This window comes from Staurois parvus, unplaced genomic scaffold, assembly GCF_062004578.1.
Source record: "Staurois parvus isolate SC_StPar_1 unplaced genomic scaffold, SC_StPar_1.0 ptg001113l, whole genome shotgun sequence".
NCBI lineage: Eukaryota > Metazoa > Chordata > Amphibia > Anura > Ranidae > Staurois > Staurois parvus.
In genome coordinates this window covers 298994-312830 of record NW_028318909.1, presented here as the reverse complement: position 1 = coordinate 312830, position 13837 = coordinate 298994, and the positions used below count along the sequence as shown (strand labels likewise).

At 43.9% G+C, this 13837-nt stretch overlaps 1 protein-coding gene across 1 annotated transcript in view; it reads left to right on the top strand.

The window, feature by feature from the left end:
• The first annotated feature begins 10828 nt into the window (after nucleotides 1–10828).
• Nucleotides 10829–13837, top strand: part of SLC39A7 (solute carrier family 39 member 7) — a 31151-nt gene continuing 28142 nt past the window's right edge. The window contains exon 1 of the mRNA XM_089658955.1: nucleotides 10829–10881. The gene's annotated coding sequence lies outside the window, so the exon portion shown is untranslated. The remainder of the gene's footprint in view (nucleotides 10882–13837) is intronic.

The following is a 13837-nucleotide window of genomic DNA, read 5'->3' as shown; positions in this document are numbered from 1 at the left end:
TTCAGTGGCTTCCTTTCAGAGTACCAGGAGTAGGTCTTAATTACTCCATGCTCCATGTGCTGAGACATCTGGTTAGTGCAAGCTATTCTCAGTTTTTTACCACAAGAGTCACGAACTTCCCTCTGGTTTCTCAACCTCGGATGCACCATAGAAGTCACGACTCTAATATGCTTATATTCTAATGCTTTATTTTAATCATGAATCTTGCTTAATTTATATTTAATGTATGCGATTAGGTTAATTTCTAATATATGAGCGCTGCATATTTATATTACATACTATCCAAAGTTTTTTGAGGTTCACTTTCTATGCTAGCAGCTCAATTAATTAATTTATATATTTATCTATTCATCCGATTAACTATTAGACACCTAGCGCTGTTGCACTTTATTCCATCCACGTGTCCTTAAAGAATTGAGCTCTCTCATTTCAAATCCATTGTTTCTAGTTTATAGGGACTCTATAATGACTGGCATAGTACCATTGGATTGGTGTAAGGCCAATGTGGTGCCAATATTTAAAAAGGGGTCAAAATCTTTACCAAGTAATTATAGACCTGTTAGTGTAACTTCTATAGTTGGGAAGATACTGGAGAGTTTAATAAAAGACCACATAGATGAGTTCTTGCTGGAAAAAAATATTTCAAGCAACAAACAGCATGGATTCATGTAAGACAGGAGTTGTCAAACAAATCTGATTTCTTTTATGAGGAGGTGAGCAAAACCTTGGACAGAGGGGTGGTGGTGGACGTGGTATACTTGGACAGAGGGGTGGCTGTGGACGTGGTATATTTGGACAGAGGGGTGGTGGTGGATGTGGTATACTTGGACAGAGGGGTGGCGGTGGATGTGGTATACTTGGACAGAGGGGTGGCGTTGGACGTGGTATACTTGGACAGAGGGGTGGCGGTGGACGTGGTATACTTGGACAGAGGGGTGGCGGTGGACATGGTATACTTGGACAGAGGGGTGGCGGTGGACGTGGTATACTTGGACAGAGGGGTGGCGTTGGACGTGGTATACTTGGACAGAGGGGTGGCGGTGGACGTGGTATACTTGGACAGAGGGGTGGCGGTGGACGTGGTATACTTGGACAGATGGGTGGCGGTGGACGTGGTATACTTGGACAGAGGGGTGGACGTGGTATACTTGGACAGAGGGGTGGTGGTGGACGTGGTATACTTGGACAGAGGGGTGGCGGTGGACGTGGTATACTTGGACAGAGGGGTGGCGGTAGCCATGGTATACTTGGATTTTGCAAAAGCATTTGACACAGTTCTCCACACAAGGCTAATGTGTAAGGTAAAGTCTACAGGATTGGAAAAGTCGGTATGTAAATGGATAGAAAACTGGCTAAAAGATGGTATTCGGAGAGTAGTGGTTAATGATTCATACTCTGAATGGTCTGGGGTCATCAGTGGTGTACCCCAGGGTTCAGTGTTGGGACCCTTACTTTTTAATATATTTATAAACAATATAGGGTCTGAGATTATAAATCCCATTTCAGTCTTTGCAGATGACACCAAGCTGTGCCGGGGAATAACGTCCTCACAGGATGTCTCCAACTTACAAGCCGACCTCAATGCTCTGTGTAATTGGGCAACTATGTGGCAAATGAGGTTTAATGTTGATAAATGTAAGGTTCTGCACTTGGGGGCTAAGAATATGCATACATCATACATACTGGGGGGGTACAACTGGGGGGGGTCAATGGTGGAGAAGGATCTGGGGGTTCTGGTAGATCACAAACTTAACAATGGAATGCAATGCCAAGCTGCGGGTTCTAAAGCGAGCAAAATCCTCTCTTGTATTAAAAGAGGTATAAACTCCAGAGAGAGAGATATAATTCCCCCCCCCCCGGTACAAATCATTAGTTAGGGCTCCATGTACACTGCAGCTGATAAACTGATGTTCAGGAGCTGTTCCGTATTTTTTTCAGCAGCCCCTGAACTCTCCATTATGTTTTCCTATGTGTCCATGTACACATCGTCATTTACAGGCAGTTGAGTTTACAGTCGGTTTTTGAACGCACTAAACTTTTTTACCGACGTTTCAAATGCCAAAAGCTTGTAAACGCAGTTAACCGTGTTTATAAGCGTTTGCGTTTTTTTAACTGTTCCATATCCAGATGCTGCCCAGAGCCTTTTTTCACCATCAGAAATGCACGCAAAGCGTTTTCCATGTATTCAAATGAACCCGGTACACCAGAGCAGTCAGTTCCAGGTTTCACGTGAAGGAAACAATGGTAGAACGTGCCGCATTATGCTCATGATGGGATCCATAGTGAATACAACCAGAAAAGACAGGTCATCTCAACACATACTGATCTCTCTGCTTCTGCTCTATTTCTTTCAAAATGTCTAAAATATTTAATTATGTACTAATTTTCAGTATATTCCGGACATTAGGGAGGGTCTCCTAAGGTTGTCTTTTAAAAACACTTTTAAATGCAAATGCAGCTAAACGTGGAATAGACTCCCTCAAGAGTTGGTTCTGGCCAGCTCAGTGGATTGCTTTAAAAAAAGTCCTGGATTCTTTCTTAAATAGAATAGGGATCAGGAATGAATTTTTTTCCCAGTGGGAGCAAATTGGATTATGCTTTGCTGGGTTTTTTTGCCTTCCTTTGGATCAACTGTGGGTGTAGGATTATAATTTTTTTTTTTTTTTTTTGGTTGAACTGGATGGACTTTTGACTTTTTTCAGCCAGACTAACTATTTAACCAAGTAACATTTGAGTAAAAAAAATGACACTAAAGTTAATTTTAGAGCTCACAAACACAATATGTTATCCAATTTCTTGTTAAGATATAAAATATGAGGTTGCATTGAGTATACCAAACGTGTAAAGCCTTAACCCTTTCACTGCCAGGGATGTTTTTGTGGGGGTTTTTGCACACGTTTAAAAACTATTTTAGTCCTGAAAATTACAGAAAACCCCAAAACATTTAATATTTTCTGAAAGCAGACTAAAATAGCAACAGTTCCAATTTTTTATGTCACGGGATATTACCGCAAAGGTCTAGGAAACGCAGAAAAAAAAAAACACTAAAGTGAAGTTTAAGGCAAACAAACGCAATAAATGACCAACATTATTTGTAAAAAAAAATTAAAAGTCGAGGTTGCAGTGAATAAATAAATACCCAACATGTAAAACCGTAAATTTTCGCATGCCCGTGAATTAGTAACAAATTCAGTACCCGATATTTTCTATAGGCAACAATTCAAAATCCCCTACAGGTCATCAGTTTAGTGTTCCAGAGGAGGTCTGGTTCTAGAATGATTGCTCTCATTCCGGCGTGCGCTGCGATATGTAACATGCGTATTGCAATAAACGTTTTCATGTGTAGGTGCCCCTCCGATGTGTGTGTCTACGTCCATACATGCGCATAGGTGGGGGTGCCTCAAAAGTTTTTTGGGAGGGAAATAAAAAGAAATCTCTCTAAGGTGAATGGCTCTCCCATTTTGTTGTCATAGGAGCAGGTATAACTTAAATAAAGGAATGCGCTAAAACCACAAACTATTCCTAATTTAGTGTAAAAACATTAGTGCAAAAAATATATATATCTATTCTCAATTAATATCAAAAAATATCAAAATTATGTGCAAAACTATTTTTTAGTGCATGAGTAATTTAAATAATTAAATTAGTGAATATAAAAATTGTCCGCCCCTTGAAGACGTCATTCATGACGAAACTAGTAGGGCTTGGCTTGCTGGATGCTGACGTCTGTGGAGAGGATTGAGTCACGAGCGCTGTAGTGAGTGTGCGGGGAGCAGGAGACTGTTATACCATTTGCTGTTTCATGCTGTTATACTGGTGTCGGTGAAGACACCCTTTTTGTGAGTGTAATGCAGGCCATAGATGGGTCGAAAATCGGCCGATTTTTCGGCCGAAAATAAAATCGGCCGATTTTCGGATCGTTAGTGGGCGATTTGGTCGGCCGTTTTTCGGTATTTTGGCCGTTTTTTTTTTTCGGTAAAGTTGGAAAAAAATCGGCCGATTTTGCCGATCGGCCGATTTTGGCGGCAATTAGTGGGCAAATCGGCCGATTTTTTACCGATAAAAAATCTGCGCATGAGCAGTGACCTGCAAGAGGAAGACAAAAAGAAGAAAAAGAAGAAGAGGAAGACGATGAAGAAGAGGATGAAGAAGAAGAAGAGGAAGAAGAAGAGGATGAAGAAGAAGAGGATGAGGATGAAGAAGAAGAAGAGGATGAGGATGAAGAAGAGGATGAGGATGAAGAAGAAGAAGAGGATGAGGATGAAGAAGAAGAAGAAGATGAAGAGGATGATGATGATGAAGAAGAGGATGAGGATGAAGAAGAGGATGAAGATGAAGAAGAGAAAGAAGAAGAGGAGGATGAGGATGAAGAAGAAGAGGAGGATGAGGATGAAGAAGAAGAGGATGAGGATGATGATGAAGAAGAATAGGATGAGGATGCAGAAGAAGAAGAGGATGAGGATGAAGAAGAAGAGGATGAGGATGAAGAAGAAGAAGAAGAGGATGAGGATGAAGAAGAAGTAGGATGAAAATAAGAAGAATTCCAGTCCAGCAAAAAGTGTATCTGCAGAGAGCTCCGCTATTTCTGACAGTTCTCTGACAGTTCATTGACATTTACAGCGGTTGAAACATTGTATCTATTTGTTTCCGAATAAAAACATCTGTATCCTAAATGGAAACAAATAGATACATTGTTGCAACTTCTATAAATGTCAAGGAACTGTCAGAGAACTGTCAAAGAAATAGCAGAGCTCTCTGCAGGGACACTTTTTGCCGGCTCTAGACGGGTAGAAAATCGGCCGATTTTTTTTACCATTGATGGTAACGTCGGCCACTTGAACAACCGATTTTTCGTTTTTTAAAAGAAAAATCTGCAGTTTTTCTCCCCATCTATGGCCTGCATAAATCTTTATTAAATTGTTGGATACTTTTATAAAACTGGCTGCACCATGATTTTTTCTTTCATTCCCAAACATGACCTCGGTGGAGAGATATAAAAAGAGAGAGTGATATAATGCTCCTGGAACCATTATATTGAGTGGTGGACACCTACCTTATGGATGATTGTGTAGCTATTGATCATCACACCTGAGAAGTTGATTTATTGCATCTGCTCCCAGAGCAAAAAGCGTTTTTTGCTGATCTAGAGACTGATCAGCATGGAGCTCTGGTGAGTTACCCAACTTTACTTTGGTGGTGGATTTTGGCACAATTTCTTTGAGAGCACCTGAATTTGAAAAGGATTTGTTTGGACATTTGAAGAAATTCGAAATTGGACAATTTTTATATTCACTAATTTAATTATTTAAATTACTCATGCACTAAAAAATAGTTTTGCACATAATTTTGATATTTTTTGATATTAATTGAGAATAGATATATATATTTTTTGCACTAATGTTTCTACACTAAATTAGAAATAGTTTGTGGTTTTAGCGCATTCCTTTATTTAAGTTATAGCACTAAGAAATTTATTTGGTTTCTTTGAGGTGGAATTGCTGCTTTAAAGTATTAAGGGTGTGGCGCTTTTATTACACTTGTGATAGGAGCAGGTATATTGGAGGATTTTCCTTCAAGTTTTGCTCTGGGGAAAGCAATGATCACCGGGGCAAATAGAGGGGTGAGAATGTCCCCACACAGCATAAAAAACGGAAAAAAGGCTAAACCTTCTCCAATGTATTTGAAACCTAGAAGGATGCTTTCACATACAATTCCAGCACCAATAATGATTTCAGCACCAAGGACAGTTCAGCAGTTCAATACCATTACACGCCGTGTTAAAGGGCTAATATAGCAAACCGTGTGATCTGGTCCATATAATACTGTGTGTATATATATATATAAAATTTCTTCTAATTCTGTGCATATCTAAACCCAAAAACAAAATGTAACATAATAGCTTACCAAAACTAAAAGTGTTACTAAACCCACAACAGTAAAATCAGTCTGTATATTATTATTATTATACAGTATTTATATAGCGCCAACAGTTTGCTCAGCGCTGTACATTATAATGGGAGACAGTACACGAGACAGTACAGTAACAATACCATACACGAGGGGTTCGAGGGCCCTGCTCCTTGGAGCTTACAATCTAGGAGGGAGGGGAGAGTGGTACAGGAGGAAATAGCTGTGGGGGATGGAGTGGTGGGAAGAGCGGAGGAGGTCAGCAGTTAGGTGAGGGAGGGGTAGACTTCTCTGAAGAGATGGGTTTTCAGGGTGTGCCTAAAGGAGAGGAGGGTCGGTGACAGTCTGATGGATTGGGGTAGTGAGTTCCAGAGGATGGGGGGAAGCCCTGGAGAAGTCCTGGAGACGGGCATGGGAGGAAGAGACCAGGGAACTGGAGAGTAGGAGGTCTTGTGAGGAGCGGAGAGTGCGTTTTGGATGGTAGATGGATATCAGGTCGGTGATGTAGTTTGGGGCAGTGTTATGAACAGCTTTGTACGTCAGTGTTAGTATTCTGAATTTTATGCGTTGGGCAATCAGAAGCCAGTGGAGGGATTGGCAGAGGGGAGTGGCGGATACGGAGCGGTTGGTAAGGTGGATGAGTCTGGCCGCAGAATTCAGGATAGACTGAAGCGGGGATAGTCTGTGTTGGGGTAGGCCGGCGAGGAGGGAGTTACAGTAGTCAAGTCGTGATATGATAAGGGGGTGAATGAGTTGCTTTGTAGTTTCAGGGGATAGGAACGGACGTATTTTGGAGATGTTGCGGAGGTGGAGTCTGCATGAATTTGTCAATGATTGGATCTGGGGCTGGAAAGACAGATTGGAGTCAAGAATGACACCTAATACTCTGGCCTGCGGGGTGAGGCTGATGGTGGCGTTGTTGGTAGTGATAAAGAGGTCGGGGGGGGGGGTGTGGGCTGGGGGGAAAACTAGGAGCTCGGTTTTGGCAAGGTTTAATTTGAGGAACTGGAGTGACATCCAGTCTGATATGTCGTTCAGAAGGCTAGTGATTCAGGCGGAGACTGAAGGGGTGAGGCGAGGGGTAAAGCAGCAAAGCATGCTTGTTATACTCACTGTGGAACCTAAGGAGTTAATCCTCTGCATTGTGTAAAAAGGCTGTTTGATCCTGTCCTCTCTGATCCTTCCCTTTTTCCAGGTTCTCCTTTTTATCTCCTGATAAGACATATCGTGTGGAGTCACTCTGCACATGCTCGGTTTGGTGTGTATTGCTAGAGAGGTTTTTCTTCTTTTCTTGAGAGAGTGCATGTGTTCAGCACAGAGCCAATCAGCACTGTCCAGACAGAGGTCAGGGGTTCTGTATCTTCTTAAAGTGAAAACTCCTCCTACAAGCCTCAACCAGTGCTCTGCTGGACACTGATAGAAGTCACAAGACTGCTATATACTGCTGATGAGAAAAGGTATTTAGCAGTTTATATTTACTAAAATAATTGCATTTCCATGTTGTGTGTACTGTAGGAGACCAGATATAGTGAATGCAGGGTCCGGGGAGATCAGATATAGTAAATGCCGGGTCCATGGAGACCGGATATAGTGAATGCAGGGTCCAGGGAGACCAGATATAGTGAATGCAGGGTCCGGGGAGACCAGATATAGTGAATGCAGGGTCCGGGGAGACCAGATATAGTGAATGCAGGGTCTGTGGAGACCAGATATAGTGAATACAGGGTCCGGGGAGAGCGGTATAGTGAATGCAGGGTCCGAGGAAGACCAGATATAGTGAATGCAGGGTCCGGGGACACCGGATATAGTGAATGCAGAGTCCTGGGAGAGCGGATATAGTGAATGCAGGGTCCGGGGAGACCAGATATAGTGAATGCAGGGTCCGGGGACACCGGATATAGAAAATGCAGGGTCTAGGGAGACCAGATATAGTGAATGCAGGATCCGAGGGGGAGCGGATATAGTGAATGCAGGGTCTGGGGAGACCAGATATAGTGAATGCAGGGTCCTGGGAGACCAGATATAGTGAATGCAGGGGCCGTGGAGACTGGATATAGTGAATGCAGGGTCCGGGGAGACCAGATATAGTGAATGCAGGGTCCGGGGAGAGCGGATATAGTGAATGCAAGGTCCGGGGAGAGCAGATATAGTGAATGCAGGGTCTGGGGAGACCAGATATAGTGAATGCAGGGTCCGGGGAGACCGGATATAGTGAATGCAGGGTCCGGGGGGACCAGATATAGTGAATGCAGGGTCCGGATAGACCGGATATAGTGAATGCAGGCGCCTGGGTTTAGTCACACTTTAAATGCAGAGGCTGCTTGCATTTTCTCTTTCTTAGACTATTTTCTTTTTTCCTGCCTGGTGATCCTGTCAATAACACACTCCCTGTTTAAGGCTTCTTTCAAACCAATGCAGTTTGCTTTTTTGTCCTTTTTGCATTGCTTTTCGCAGTTCGTTTTGCATTTTTCTTCACGTGTTTTGCCATGATTTTGTTGCGCTTTGTACAGTGGTTTTCTTTTTTAAAAGTGGAATTTTTTTTTTTTTTTGCTGGACAGAATAAAAATGCAAAACGCAAAACGTGGCAATATTGCAGCAAAAACACAGTACAATGCATTTCGAACTCTCTTGTAGCAAAAACACTGCTTTTTGCTTTAAGAAAAGTCCCTGACCCTTTCCAAAAACGCAGCAGCTCAAATAAGCATTGATGTGAACATGTTCCATAGGAAACCATGTTAAATGAACTGTAGTGCGTTTGTGCAAAAAAGCACTAAAAAACACATTGTTGTGAACGGAGCCTTAAGGTGACACTCACTGTACTGTGTATATGGAGAAGCAGTGTTGTCATCGTAGGCTCAACCCATGTATCATGGGACACATGTGACCCTTGGAGTCCTCAAACTGAATGCAAGTTATAATATACTGTGTGCACAATTTTTAGGAAAGTATTTTTACCAAATCATCATTTTTATGCCTATTGTCCAACTCCAAGCTGTATAAACTTGAATGTGTATTGGATTTAAGCATATCAGGTGATGCGTATTTGAGTAATGAGGGAGGGTGTGGCCTAAGGAGATCGACACCCTATATCAAGGTGTGTGTAATTAATACGCAGCTTCTTTTCCTCAAAAAGGGCAAAATGGGCCAACAAAGAGATTTAACTGACTCTGAAAAGTCAAAAATTGTAAAAAAAAGTCTTTCAGAGGGATTAAGCGCTCTTGAAATTACTAAAATATTGTGGTGTGATCACAGAACCATCAAGCGTTTTGTTGAAAATAGTCAACAGGGTCGCAAGAAACGTGTTGAGAAAAAAATTTACACAAATTAAGTGACAAAGATTTGAGAAGAATCAAACTTGAAGCTACCAGGAATCCATTATCCTCCAGTGCTGTCATATTCCAGAACTGCATCCTACCTGGAGTGCCCAGAAGTACAAGGCGTTCAGTGCTCAGAGACATGGACAAGGTAAAGCAGGATGAAACCTGACCACCACTGAATAAGACACAGAAGTGGAAACGTCAAGACTGGGCCAGAAATATCTGAAGACAGATTTTTCAAAGGTTTAATGGACTGATGAGAAGAAAGTGACTTGAGAGACCAGATGGATGGGCTCATGGCTGGATCAGTTGGTAGAGTAACTCTTCTATAATAACTCTTCTTCTGCGGTAACTCTACTTCTATAATAACTCTTCTTCCATGGTAACGCTTCTTCTGTGGTAACTCTCCTTCTATGGTAACGCTTCTTCTACGGTAACTCTTTTTCTACGGTAACCCTTCTTCTATAATAACTCTTCTTCCACGGTAACCCTTCTTCCACGGTAACCCTTCTTCTACGGTAACTCTTCCGGTAACTCTTCTTCCACGGTAACTCTTCTTCCACGGTAACCCTTCTTCTATGGTAAATATTCTTTCATAATAACTCTTCTTCTACGGTAACTCTTCTTCTATAACTCTCCTTCTATGGTAACTCTCCTTCTACGGTAACTCTTCTTCTATAATAACTCTTCTTCTATAATAACTCTTCTTCTATAATAACTCTTCTTCTATAATAACTCTTCTTCTATGGTAACTGTTCTTCTATAACTCTTCTTCTATGGTAACTATTCTTCTATAAATACGTGATTTTGCGCACCCCTGCCACCCTGTAGCAGTATTTCTGCTATAGGGCGGATGGGAAGCAGTTAATGTGAGTTCGGCTCTAAAAAAGGATTATTATTAATATACAGGGCTTATATAGCGCCGTTTGCTCAGCGCTGTACAAAATGAAGGTAGACATTACTTACAATACAATTTGGTACAAGAGGAAACAGAGGGCCCGGCTTGTTAAAGTTTACAATCTAGGAGGAAGGGTTGAGGGATACAAAAGGTAATAGCTGTGGGGGATGGGCTGATAGAGGAAATAAAAGGCAGTTTACTATTTAGAAGCAGGATAGACTTCTTTAAAGAGAGGGGCTTGTAGGAATCATCTAAAGGTGGATAGATTAGAAGATAGCCAAATAGATTGGGGTACAGAGTTCCATAGGGTGGGAGAAGTCCTGGAGGCGAGCACAGAAAGTGGCAGCCCTAGGGCCAGTGGAGCTGGGTCATGTGATTAGAACAGGCTGTACTTCGGTAAGTACATACAGCGTTGTTGGGGGAGGGGCATTTGTATACAGATTAGGTTTAGCCCAGTATACTACTACATAGCCCAAGCACACAGTGCCCTGAGTCCGTGTGGAACTACAAGTCTCAGCATATCACTCAGTACACGTATTCCGCCCCAACGTCTATCTCAGAACTGCCGTCAGACAAGAAAGCCCCCGGAGACACGACCCCGCCGCCACTTGAGAACATCCGATCCGCAACCACGTGTTCCCGCGGGGCGCGCCATGTCTACTGTGGGCACTTCCGGGGGCGGCAGTGACGTGTTTCCGGTGGCTGCGCTCTCGCGGGATTGTGAGCCGGATTGTATTGTGCCACGTCTGAACTGTACCGGTGAGTGCGGGCTGAGGGCTCCGGAGACTACGGGGGACTAGGGGCGGGCCGGGGCCACATTTCCCAGCATGCACCGCCTGCCTGGGGGACTCCTGGGACTTGTAGTGTCATAGTGACCCCAGAGTGGGCTGTGTGCCCAACCGCGACTCCGACTGGGGGCCTCCTGTGTGACCAGAGAGGAGAGAGACCTCAGCTGACCGTACAATCTGATTGTAAGACCTCCTCCGAGGTGACAATACACCGTGTAATCTGTACAATCTCCTCCGAGGTGACCATACAATCTGATTATACGTCCTCCTCTGAGGTGACCATACACTGTACAACCTGATTGTACGACCTCCTCCGAGGTGACCACACACCACTGTATAATCTGATTGTACGTCCTCCGAGGTGACCATACACCGTGCATTCTGTGCAATCTCCTCCGAGGTGACCATACAATCTGATTGTACGTCCTCCTCTGAGGTGACCATACACCACTGTACAATCTGATTGTACGTCCTCCAAGGTGACCATGCACCGTGCAATCTCCTCCGAGGTGACCATACACCACTGTGCAATCTGATTGTACGACCTCCTCCGAGGTGACCACACACCACTGTACAATCTGATTGTACGTCCTCCGAGGTGACCATACACCGTGCATTCTGTGCAATCTCCTCCGAGGTGACCATACAATCTGATTGTACGTCCTCCTCTGAGGTGACCATACACCACTGTACAATCTGATTGTACGTCCTCCGAGGTGACCATACACTGTGCATTCTGTGCAATCTCCTCCGAGGTGACCATACACCACTGTACAATCTGATTGTACGTCCTCCGAGGTGACCGTACACCGTGCATTCTCCTCCGAGGTGACCATACAATCTGATTGTACAGCCTTCTCTGAGGTGTCCATACACCGTGCAAGCTGATTGTACGACCTCCTCCAAGACGACCATACAATTTGTACAATCTCCTCCGAGGTGCGGATGGTGTCACTGGAAGCCATGTACCCTTGTATCCGTGTGATTCTGATGCAGTGATATATCGCCGTGGTCCGCCCGGCCGCCCGACTATACAATCTCCTTTCAGGTGTACACGATGTACCAGGAGGACAGACCCCGTTGGTCCCGGCGGTACGCAGATATGCGACTTCTCGGCGGCTCAGCCTTGGGACATATATTTGTGCCCCGACAGTAAACACGTGCTGAGAGTGTGCGCCCTGCGGGCTCCCGACATGTTTACCTGCGACTTGCGGAAAGGTAACCATTGCTACTTGTGATCGCGACCTTTCCAATCGTGTCACCGCCAATCACGTCGCTCGCATGACCCTAAACCCCACCCCCCACCTCATGGTGTCACAAGCCCGTTCAGCCCCGGCTCACACTAATACAGGAAATGCTGCGAGTCCTGAGCGGTCACGTCCATTCATGAGATCTGGTGCCGGGTGTCAATGGAACCCCAAAACAGATCGTAAAACGCAATGTGATTGCCAGAAGAAAACTGTTTGTTACTTTCTTACAGTCCATACATGAAGGTAAAAAATCTGTGTGTGCCGCCCCTCCCCCCCCCCAATACTCATCTGAGCCCCCTCCATCCATGTGTTAAGAGGGAGCCACTCTCTGGGCTCTAGTGGCACTCGGCCGGGGGAGGGGTTAGGAGCGCCAGCGTGGGGAATCAGAAGAGGATCGAGCTGCTCTGTGCACAACCATTACACAGAGCCTTGTGTGCTTATTGGGCCAAACACTTCCTGTGCCACCAACTTCTATCGGTGTCCTCAGACAGGCGGGACGATATCTTGTCATCGCTGCATGAATCATCAGTGCTAGGAAAAAAAAAGCACTGACACTGTACTAATGGCACTGGGCAGGAAAGGGTTAACATGTGGGGCGATCAAAGGGTTAACTGTGTGCTGGGAGTGTTTTACTAGTGGGCTGTGGTGTGTGCTTCACTGTAAGCACACTGATCAGGATGGCTGTACTGTGCACCGCCATCCAGAGCAGTGAGCTCCAGCTGACGGAGGAGGAATGTTTGTAAATAATAGTCTTCCTTCCCATCAGAGATGCTCAGTAATCACCGGGTGCCGGCGGATAATTACCGGGCAGGACCCAGCGATTGACATCCGCGGCCACGAATGGCGGCATGGGTAGGGTGCACACACGCCCCCTACCTGGAGATGTACAATGACATATATACACGTGATTCAGCGCAGAGGTGCGGCCCTGTAGCAGTATATCTGCTATAGGGCGGTCCTTAAGCGGTTAAAGGACACGTGACTTAAAAACTGCACCAAAAACACTTCTCAGAGGCACTTTTTTCTGGCATTTTCCACTGATTACAATGGGAAGAGGCGTTTTTGGGGCATTTTTTTTTTCTTTACTCCCCAGAGATGCTGCAAGGAGGAGTTTTTACACCGCCCTGCAAGTGCAAAGCCTCAGTGTGAAAACACACATAGATATACATTCACATACGTACATAGATGTACATTCACATACGTACATAGATGTACATTCACATACGTACATAGATGTACATTCACATACGTACATAGATGTACATTCACATACGTACATAGATGTACATTCACATACGTACATAGATGTACATTCACATACGTATATAGATGTACATTCACATACGTATATAGATGTACATTCACATACGTACATAGATGTACATTCACATACGTATATAGATGTACATTCACATACGTATATAGATGTACATTCACATACGTACATAGATGTACATTCACACACAGATATACATTCATGTATATTCACATACATAGATTCACATTCATAGATATACATTCATAGATGTACATTCACATACAGATATACATTCACATACATGTACATTCACATACATGGATATACATAGATGTACATTCACACACATAGGCATACATTCACATACATAGACATACATTTGCGTACATTCACATACATAGACGTACATTCACATACAT